The 9,721-nt window shown below is 36.0% G+C and overlaps 1 long non-coding RNA gene across 1 annotated transcript; it reads left to right on the forward strand.

The window, feature by feature from the left end:
• Positions 1–2,152: 2,152 nt before the first annotated feature.
• LOC130459956 (uncharacterized) lies at positions 2,153–4,555 on the forward strand. The gene is made up of 3 exons (XR_008919722.1): positions 2,153–2,503; positions 3,254–3,318; positions 4,296–4,555. It is a non-coding gene; the product is annotated as an uncharacterized lncRNA (long non-coding RNA).
• Positions 4,556–9,721: the final 5,166 nt, after the last annotated feature.

Genomic DNA, 9,721 nt, shown 5'->3' on the forward strand with positions numbered 1-9,721 from the left:
TAACCATCAAGAACAAGTATCCTTTGCCTAGGATAGATGACATATTGGATCAATTGAATTGGGCAAGTGTGTTCTCGAAGACTGATTTGCGCTTGAAGTACCACCAATTGGGAATAGCTGATAAGGGTCTAAGACCTCATTAGGATTCGTCATTGTCATTATGGGTTTAGAGTAACGTCTTTTGGGTTAACCAATGCACCTGCATTAATTATGGATTTGATGAATGAGATTTTCTACGTATTCCGAATTAAGTTCGTTATGATGTTATTGATGATATCCCTATTTATTCAAGGAATGAGAAAGAGCATGACAAGCACTTGAGGATTATTTGGAGACGCTTAGGAAGAATCTAGTTTTATTAAATGAAGTACACAAATCTTGAAGTCATATGTGTATAAGTGACACCGACGGAAAAGTGAAGGACTAAATTGATTGAGAACTATGTTACGTAAGGGAATAAATTTAAGAGAAGATTTGAGTGGTCCAGGATCGTTAGAAATCATTGTTGTCTGGAAAGGATGAAAAGAAATACATGAATTGGTGCAAGAGCTAAGAGTTAAGCCCAAAAGTTATACACCCATGAAAAGCGTAATGAGGGTCGGTAACAAGGAAAAGTTGAACAGAAGGAATTTCTGTAGATCCTGCTAAGATTCAAGCTGTGAGTGAGTGACCTACTCCAAAGAACGTGTCCGATACTTGAAGTTTTCTAAGCCTAGATGACCATTATAGGAGTTTGTGAAATACTTTTCGAAGGGAGCAAAACCATTGACCAACTTGTTGAAGGAGGAATCAAAATTCGAGTGGAGTGAGAAATGGGAGAAAGCTTTCTAGATTTTAAAAGAGCGTTTGACCTCCGCAGCTGTTGCCGCGTCAATTGAAACCTTATGAAGCTAATTACCTTACCCATGACCTAGAGCTAACTTTATTGTGTCCGCTTTGAAGATTTGGAGACATTACCTTTGTGGGGAAATATGTAAGATCCTTACCGAGAACAAAAAGGCTGAAATTTTTGCAATAAGGTCCAGTTGAATCTTGGGGACAACATTAAAAATGAATATTGCTTTCCACCCTGCAACCGATAGACAGATTGAGATTACTAACGAAATTTATGTTGAAAACCCGTGTTATTGACTTTAAGGGTAATTGGGAAAACCACCTAGAGTCGATTGAATTTCTTGCAACAATAGTTACTATACGAGCTTTAAGATGGAAACTGTTGAGGCATTGTGTGGAAAGAAGTGTAGAAATCCCACTTGCTACGATTTTAGTGAAAATATAGCTTTGGGGGCATGATTCGTTGAAGTATAAATATCCAAAGTCATTCCCTGGGATGAGTTACGAGGGCGTAACTCGTTTTCTTTAAGAGGGGTAGAATGCGATAGAAATTCGCGCTTTTTACCTATTTTTATGGTATTTTTATGCATTTTATGCTTATTTTAGCAAATTTTAAAAGTTTAGGCAAAGCAAATAGACTCCCCGCATAAGAAAAGGTGTTCATGAGTAACACAAACAGCTTTGAGTTGACAAAAGAGTGCACATAGGTGGCACAAGTACTTCTCTAGCTAGTAAGAATAAGTTAAAAACTTTTGGGGAAAATGTGGGAAATTTCGTGTCAAGTTTCGGGACGAAACTTCTTTTAAGAGGGGTAGATTGTAATCCCCCGTAAATTTATAAATTTTATTAATATATTTTAACGTATATTATTTATATTTAAATAGAATTTATGAACTTTAGTAATAAATATATAATTAACGTGTATTTATTTATTACATTTTAATATTTTCAACGATTTACGAAATCGAAAATGATTTTAGAATTTTAAGTTAAAACGAATTTGAATTACGAAATTCCGTTCGATTGAAATTAGGAAACAATACTAATCAGTGTTGAATTCAAATTCTAAAACTAAATACTACTCCTAGCCCAATTGGGCAAAGCCCAAGCCAATAAACCCAACAAAACACCCCCTTCTCTTCTCTATGTTTCACGTGAAACCAAAGAAAGAAAAAAAAAGAAACCCTCCATCCTTCTTCCCCTCTCACTGCACGTAGAAAAGGAAAAGAAAAACTCTCAAGCCTCTTTTGCTCCAGCCGTCGCATAGCCGCCGCGCAGCCACCACCGGCGTTCTCCTCGGGCCGGTAACTACCTCCTTCTCCCTCTCTTGCTTCGTCCTCCTTCTCCCCTTTCGTTCTCTTTTTCTTTCTATTGTTCTTTCGCTCCTAACTTCGTTGTTTATTCCTCGGGTCAGCCACCACCGCACGACCACCGTGCCCCGCGGCCGACCACCGTTCTCCACCTCCGCAGTCAACCACCACCGGCGTGCTGCACCATCGTTGCTTCTTGCTCTCCCTCCTCACGTCAATCCCCTTTATTCTTTGCTTGCTTCACCACCAACCGTCGACCACCTCGTGCACCGTCGCCCACGACAGCAGCCAGCCCAACCGCAACCGCTCGCGCCGCCGTGCCTCTGACCGCCGGCCGCCCACTCTTCTCTCCTTATTTGGTTATTTCTTAAACCCTAAGTAAATTAAATGTTTTAATCATATGTTATTAATTTAATTTATGTTTTGGTTGAATTAAATTTATGATTTTTATGATTTAGTTTTGAATTTCAGATTTTAATGTTGAATGAGTGAATTGTTAATTTTCAGATTTCATGAATTATTTGAAACGAAAATTTGAATTATTTAAAGAATGAATTTTTAAGGATTTATTGGTTTTAAATCATGGTAGGATGTTTATGAATTATTAAAGTTATGATTTTTATGATTTTAATCATGTTTTATTAATTCGAATTATGTTTTCTTGAATTAAAGTTATAGTTTTATGATTCAAATTATAGATTTCAGATTATACGAATTATATAATAAAGTTACTAATTTTCAGATTATATTATATTGGTTAAATTAGTGCCTTTAAGTAGTAAAGTGTGACTTTTGAGGTTTTAATGGCTTTAAATCATAATATAATGATTATATATTATTAAAGTTATTATTTTTATGATTTTAAAGATGTTGAATATATTTTGAGCAAGCTTTTAATTATTTTAGATTGCTGGAAATTTAAAAAGGAAAATTTATGGAAGTTTAAGATTTAGGATCCTTAATATAATTATTATTATTATGCTTGGAGGTTAATTAGTTAAGTTTCGATATTGGAGAATATTCTAAATATGCTTAGGATGCATTTAGAATGCTTTATTATGGTTGTCAATGATTAGAAATTGATTGGGATTATTTGTTGGTTGTTTTAGGCGGATAATTCTCTTTAGGCGACTTTTGAAAGTGTTAAAGTGGTCTATCAATTTGTTTACACAAGGTACGTACATACCTGTGTGCTTGGAATGTGTGCTAATTGTTGAAACCATGTTGAATTATTGATGAACTTGGTTATGTTAATGTTGTTGATGAACTTAGTCAGGTTGAAATTGCATGTTTGATACTGTTGGATGAACATATTAAACCTTTATTGCATTTTGAGGATTATAACATGTTAGTATGGAAGATTGATGCAAACATGTTCGATTGGGAACACTAGATTATTTAGTATATAATTCAGATCAGTTAATTGTTGTTCCCTTTTTAGCTTTTCACTACTTTATGAGGGCGGAGGACCTTATTTAGTAAGTTGAAACCTTATACCCATATTCAGGGGTTGATCAGTATTAAAGAAAAGATTGGAGTTAATTGGAATGAGTCTTGTTTGATGTCTTTGTGATCACTTACTCAATTCCAAGATAAAAACGGTTATAAATAAATGTGAGTTGCATGCCTTATGTGATTGTTGAGTCATAACAGGGTGTCAATTTGTAAATCATGTAAAGTGAAACTGAGTAGCAAGAGCTTTAGACTGTGCACGTCTAAAGTGACGGACAAACAGGAGTTGGGGTTCATGGTGGTAGCCCATGGCCTTTCATTCGGACCGGATTGATCACCGCGTCCTATTTTCAGTCAAACGTTCCTCGATATCGCAGGTCACTGAGGTTACGGAGTCGCGCCCGTACCTCGCCTAGCTAGAAAACTCGGTCCATTGCCTATTTCAATTAAAATAATATTATTGTTATCAAAGTCTAGTCCAGTCTAGCTTAGTATAGTCAAGTGTGGTATTCAAATTGTTTGCCTTTACTTATGTTTCATCAGCATCATGTTATGATTGTTCGTTTAATAGAATCATGTTAGGATTATTATTGATTTAGTATGTAGTACTCAGCTTTGCTGATTACGTGCTTTTGCTTGTGCATGTTGATCATGGCTATGCCTTATTGATCCTGTGATGACCCAATCTTTGGTGAGCAGTCTCTAAGGATCAATAAGCATTGTCCATCTGCAGGTTTGAAGATGTTGCATCATTGGGATCGGGAATAGAGAGCTTGTATTTAGTTTTGATTTGCTAAGTTGACTTGGGTTTGTTTAATTGGACTTTAAACTGGTCGTACTATTTATATTTCCTTATTTTTCGTTTATTGGTTTTTGGGATTAAACCTGTAATCGATTATTTATAAACCTAAAGTTAGTTTTATGTTTTCCGCTGCAAAATTCTGAATAAGCCGTTACGTTTTCACACGGGCGATAATGCCTTGATAATTCTCTACGTTTTATATTAAAGGATTATTTTAGAAAAGAGAGAATTGTCGGGGTGTTACAAAAGAGCTATGCAGACTTGAAATGTGGGGACAAAGAATTCCAAGTGGGTGACAAAGTGTTGCTCAAAGTTTCACCAATGAAGGGTGTGATGAGGTTTGGCAAGAAAGGAAAGCTAAGCCCAAAGTACATAGGTCCCTATGAGATCTTAGAAAGGATAGAAAAGGTAGCTTATAGACTAGGTTTACCAATAGATTTGCATAAAGTGCATAATGTGTTTCATATTTCTAAATTGAGGAAGTATGTTCCAGATAAGTCACATGCGCGTGCAACCGGATACGATAGAGTTAGACCAAACTTTATCTTTCGAGGAAAGACCTGTGAAGATCCTAGATAGTAAAGTGTGTAGTACGCAAACCAAGGATGTAAAAATTGTTAAAGTTTTGTGGTCTAATCAAGAGTCAGAAGAGGCAACATAGGAAGCTGAGTACGATATGAGAAAGAAGTATCCCAGGCTATTTCTCGAGGTTAGTTGATTTACTGGGTCGTAAATCGTTTCTTTTAAGGGGGGTAGAGTGCAGTAGAATTTCGCGTTTTTTACCTTATTTTCCCTTATTTTATGCTTGATTTAGTGCTTTCTATTGAATCCGCACTTCAAGTTTATCGTTTTGCGCACTTTAATGCGTTAAGCTCAGCATGTTTAATCACTTAAAGAGTACAACAACATAAAAGTTTCCAAGAAAATTAGTAAAGTTTCAGTGTTCAAGCAAAAAGTTTCAATTATCGTGCCCAAGTTTCGGGACGAAACTTCTTTTAAGAAGGGTAGATTGTAATACCTATTGTTTTTAAGTAATTATAATATACTTAGTTATATTTATAAAGCGTTTTATTATTTATAATAAAATAAAGTCGCATTTAAACGTTTAACTAAATGTCTTTTATTAATTAAAACTATTTATTATTTTTAATTAGAGAGTTAAGGATTTTATTTTAGCTGGGGTGATTGGGTTTTGAAAAGCAAAAAGATTTGAATTATTCTAGCCCAATCCAATTTCTATTATAAGCCGAAGCAAATAAAACAAACCCAATCCTTTTAATTAAGCCCATCCTTAGGTTTCCTAATCCTAGCCCATCTGACATTCATTAATTCCACAAACCCTCAAAAACTCCCCCCACTTTCTCTCTCTCACTCGACACTCCCTCCTCCTTCGAACCGAGCACCAGCGCCCAACAACACAGCACGCCCCGCCCCGCTGTCTATTGTTCGCTACACTCGTGTATGCGTCCCTCTCGTGCCCTGCTGCTTGCCCCGTGTCTGCCTCGTGCCCACGCCCTGCCTTTACGCGCGCCCAACCCCGCACAGCAGCACGCAACACTGCTGTTGACGTGCCTCCTCTCCTCGATCCTTTATTTGTGCCCGGCCGTTCGACCAATCCATCGTTGTCGTGCTAATTAAGTCGTTCGATATAATTTCTCTTCTTCCTAATCTGTCTCTATTTAAATTATCATTGTTTTAATAAATTATTTTGGGATTATTTATTATTGATGATTAAAGTTATGATTTTTATGTTGGATGTTGGAAGTATTTAAAGGAGTGATGATTTTCATTTTTTTTAATTATTAAAACATTAATTTTTATGAGTTTTGAGGGTTTTAATTATATTTCATAATTAGGGTTTTAATTAAACTCATATGATTAATTGATTAGCATAATTAGATGCCAATTTTAATTATGATAATCAATAGGAATTTCGAATTTTTTATGATCGCTAAAGCGTCGATTTTTAGTGGTTTTATGCATGAAATTAATAAGATTCAATGTTAGGGTTTTAAACGATCAATTAGAAGTATTATTTTCATTATCAACGACTAATTTCTAATTAATTAAAACGATTTAAGATTAAATAAAACTGCTGGAAATTTAATGAACATGAAGAATAATTAAGTTTCACTTATTTCATATAGGAGGCTATTTCTAGTTTAGTTGAAAGTGAATCACAAAGTGGCTCCTCTACTTAGGTATTCAAAGTGTACGTACAAGTCTAGGGAGACCCAATTTAATCATGTGAATACATGTACGTTATGTTTATATTATTGTGATTCATGTTTACTTGGATTATGGATTCATGTTTGAGTGTGTGAACAAGCATGTTATTATTGGTTATGTTTGTTGAATTAATAGCAAGCATGTTGTCCAAGTATTTTTTTTTGTGCATGTAAGGTTTATTCGAATGCAAGGGAGTTATTTATGCTATTGTATGTAAGGTCTAGTATTTTATGAGCCAAGTCATTCGTGCCATGTTGCACCATTTAGCAAACCACACGTAATTTGTCCTTGTAGGGAATTGAATGCATATTTAGTAAACAACATATGTAGGGTATACGACATTCTTTAGTAACCCACATATGTAGGGTATACTTTATAGAGTTATTGTCAAGGTGAATTGAATTATGAATTATTTGTGCCTAGTGCACAACCCACATGTTAACAAACATGGCGTAGACTCATCATGTTAATAATCATGTTAAGAAGGAACAAAGGAGTAATTTCATTAGAGTCGTAAATGTATTGGTAACAAGCCCTAATGGTTCTAAAAGAAGCATTGTTTGGTTGTTCGTTTATTAAATGTTTTACTCCCTCCGTCCCAGATTAGTTGTTACACTTTCCTTTTTCGTCCGTCTCGGATTAATTGTTACACTTTTAAATTAGAAATGACCCCACAATTATTATATTGTCTCTCTCTTCCTACTATTTTTTTGTCCCCACACCCTCTCTCATTCAATTAAAAAAATACCCCACTAACTCCTATCATATCTATTTTTTCAATAAATTTTTTTAGGTGTTAGCACCCGGTTCACCCTTAGGGATAATCCGGATTTGGGGCGAGTTTTGGGTGGATAGGTTCCAGTCCCCTCCCAATTTTTGTTGCGGGGGATCGAACACGGGTTCTCCCTACCAAGTTCAACCCCGATCACCACTGAACCAACAAGCAATTGGTTCAATAAAATAACAATTGATAACCAAACAACTAGGGGTGAGCAAAAATTTAGGGTGCCCTGAATCGGAACCGGAACCTGTTAGGAACCTGCGGTTTCCAAATCGGAACCTATTGTGCAGGTTCTGGTTCCGGGTAACAAAATTGGAACCTGTTAAAACAGGTTCCGGTTTCGGTTCTCAAATTTTCGGAACGGGTACCCTGTTGGGTACCCTGTACACACCAATTCTAATATGAATTACCCAAATAAGGGTTCGGGCCTTATAAAAATGCTTCCTATGCTTAAAATATAAAACAGTCCAAGTTGCTTTTTGGAAAATATAAATATGAAATTACAATTTAGGCCAAGATATAAAACAATCAAAGCCCAAACTATAAAGTAGATTGTTTTTCTCAATAGATTAGCAATAATTTAGTTAAAATTTTAAAATGACAGGGTACCCTGAATCGGAACCTATTGGAACAGGTTCCGGTTCTCATTTTTAGGAACCTGTTGCAACAAGTTCTGGTTCCCATTTTAAGGAACTTGTTGCAACAGGTTCCGGTTCCTGAAATTTTAACAGGTACTCTGTTGTGCTCACCCCTACAAACAACCATTTATCACTTAAAACTTTGTGCAAAGTTAAGTGTGACGACTAATTTGGGACGGACGAAGTATTTTTTTGTGTCTCGAGTCGGCTTTCAATAAAATATTAATAAACATAAAGTGAAACTCGAATAAGCTTCAAAACTCTTGGAACGTATAACCTTGAGTATGAACAATGGGGGGAGTAAAAGACCTTAGGGAAGTTACTTCTACTTGGTGATACAAGACTTTGTTTCACTACTTTATGCGCAGGGAATTCAGTAAAGTGTAAAAATAATCACGTTGACACAAAGTTACTCTTATTTCTTTTGGTGTTTGGTTGGCTCCCAACACCCGTCCAACGGACATTTCTTTTTTAGGCTCGTTCGATGCTTGTTCTAATTAATCTATAAGTCAAGATTCGTGTCTTGAGTTGAGTCTTGTCTTTATGATTAAGTGTTTATTATACGGCTTTTGCATGTGTTTTCAACTATTGTTTTGGAATGAAGCATGTTAGTTTAGGAATCGTTTTAGCTTGTAGTACTCAGCTTTTTGCTGATTACGTGTTTTGTGTTTTTTGTCATGGCATTGACATAATGACCCTATGATGATCTACCATTTTCACTTGCATGGTTGGGGAGTAGATTTTTAATAAATAGGATTTCTAGAGATGACTTGCAAGCCAAGTAATCTTTCAGGATGGGATTGAATGAGAGAGTTTATTTCACTTGCATTGTTAAACTATATTTTTATTAGTCTAAACTATTTTCATTGTTATTTCTACTATTACTATTTCGTATTCAGTTAATGGATGGTTTTAAATTGAATTTTGGTTTGGGCCTATGATGGTTCCAACTTGTAGTAGAGGCCATTAACTATTATATAATATTCTGAAAGTTAGTTATTTCCGCTACGTAATTCTGGTACTAGGCTTAACCGTTATCACGGTGGCATTAATGCGTTAGATTCCTTTATTTTAAGTTGGAAATTGGTTTTTTAAAGACAAGGAATTATTAAGGTGTTACACAAGAGTTGCTCAGTTCATTGTAACTCTTTTGGCCATTTGGATTCACAGGAATGAAGTCATCTTCAGAGGGATCAATCCAAACTCGGATACTGTTATGCACTTTATTGAAGATCTTAAGAGCAGATGGGAGGATGCTTCAAGGAGTGGAGGGATGAGGAGAGCAATCTTGAATTCAGAAAGAAGTAGGGAAAAAAGCAATAGAGGTAATGAGCAAGGTTGTTATTGGAAGCATGGAACAATGACCTCCCATGTTATTGTCCCTGTGCTGGTTGACGTTGGTTGGAAGAACACCCAGGATCGACGTGGTAGCTCGTGGTTTGCGGCGGTAGGATGGGCAGTTGAATGTGGTAGCTATAAGCATATCTCGGGTGCGGACCACATCTTCGCTATTTCCCCATTCAGGCTGAATGCAAAGCAATCCTGCGAGGTCTGCGCGAAGGTCTCCAATATGGTATGAATATCATCATTAAAACGGACGGTAAGAATGCTGTTGAACACATCAAAAACCCGAACTCCAGCCCACTTGAGATCAAACACATCGTTCGGGAAATCA

The sequence above is a fragment of the Spinacia oleracea genome, chromosome 4 (assembly GCF_020520425.1).
Source record: "Spinacia oleracea cultivar Varoflay chromosome 4, BTI_SOV_V1, whole genome shotgun sequence".
Lineage (NCBI taxonomy): Eukaryota > Viridiplantae > Streptophyta > Magnoliopsida > Caryophyllales > Amaranthaceae > Spinacia > Spinacia oleracea.